Source organism: Pinus tabuliformis, chromosome X (assembly GCF_031772625.1).
Source record: "Pinus tabuliformis cultivar Carrire ecotype Pingquan chromosome X, CPIR1, whole genome shotgun sequence".
Lineage (NCBI taxonomy): Eukaryota > Viridiplantae > Streptophyta > Pinopsida > Pinales > Pinaceae > Pinus > Pinus tabuliformis.
In genome coordinates, this window is record NC_142308.1 from 1,136,740,366 (window position 1) to 1,136,741,861 (window position 1,496).

The following is a 1,496-nucleotide window of genomic DNA, read 5'->3' on the forward strand; positions in this document are numbered from 1 at the left end:
CTTTTATGCCTTGCCAGCGTTTCCTCACAGTTGAGAAACTGTCTTCTAGTTACCTAACAGTTTCTTGAAACAAATTCTTAGTATTTAACTAATCCTAATTTACTGTTTCTTTAATTTTAAATGACAATGGTTGTGTGAGCCCAAATTTAAATTAAAAAAAATGAAATAAAATTCACAAATCTCTTCTTCTCTTCAGCAAAAGAAGTCAATTCTAGCTGTGGCCTTTTAGTTGGATGCTCCTGCATCAGGCTCCCAAGGCAAATTAAACTCATGGCTTCTATCCATGAGCTCTTCAGTAGAGTACCTGATGCTTTGAATCTAGCTAGCATCCAATCGAGAACTAATCTCACTATTATGGTTCTTCCACTTGACCAGTTACTATAAATATTCCTTCTTTCGAGTCCGTCTGGCCACCTATGTGTCTAGGACTGTTTGATCTCTAAAGGCTCTGCTAGATGAATTTGTTTAATCCACGATTCTTCCTCATTTTGGGTGTCTCATGTTCATCTCTCTGAACTATCTTCTTCATTAATAGTAATGTAAGAGTACAGATCTTCCACATAAAAAACTGGAAATATTCCTATACCTCGAGGTAACTGCAACTCATAAGCATTCATAGAAAACTTCCGATGGATTCTGCAAGTCCCAGTCTTTTTCATTTTTAATTTGTTGTATTGACCTTTTGGAAACCTCTCCTTGCGCAAGTGTGCTAGTACCAGGTCTCCTACTTCGAACTGTACCTCCCGCCTTTTCAAATCTGCTTTCTACTTGTAATTTTGGCTGTTGTCCTGTAACTTCAATTTACTTGTTCATGTAGATCATTGATTTCCTTTGCGAAATCCTCACCATCAACACTCCCGCGCTCAAACGAACCCAAATCCCATAATCCATATACTCCACGTGGATGCATTCCATATAGGATTTGGAAAGGGCTTCTGCCCATGCTTCTGTTGGGCAAATCGTTATAAGCAAATTCCGCTTATGCAAGCACACGATCCCACTGTCTAGAATTTTCACCAATTAGACTCCTTAGTAGATTTCCTAGACTTCGGTTTGCCCATCGGTCTATGGGTGATAAGCTGAGTTGAAGTTCAGTTTGGTGTCTAACTTTTTCCATAAGGTTCGCTAGAAATGACCTGTGAAGTTTACATCCCTGTCCGAGATAATAAACTTCGACAAGCCATGTAATCTGACTATCTTTGTGAAGAACAAGTGTGCCACATGTGTGGCATCACTGGTTTTTTTGCATGGAATGAAATGTGCCATCTTGGTGAAATGATCCACCACCACCATGATAGAATCAAATCCCCATTGTGTCTTCGGCAGACCTAAGACAAAGTCAAAACTGATTGAGTCCCATGGTCTGTTCGAAATGGGTAAGGGTGTATACAAGCCTGCATACTAGTGGTTTACCTTTGCATGCTGACACACTTTTCATCTATTCACAGACCTTTGTACAAATCTACGCATCTTCAACCAATAGTAAAACTGGCTCA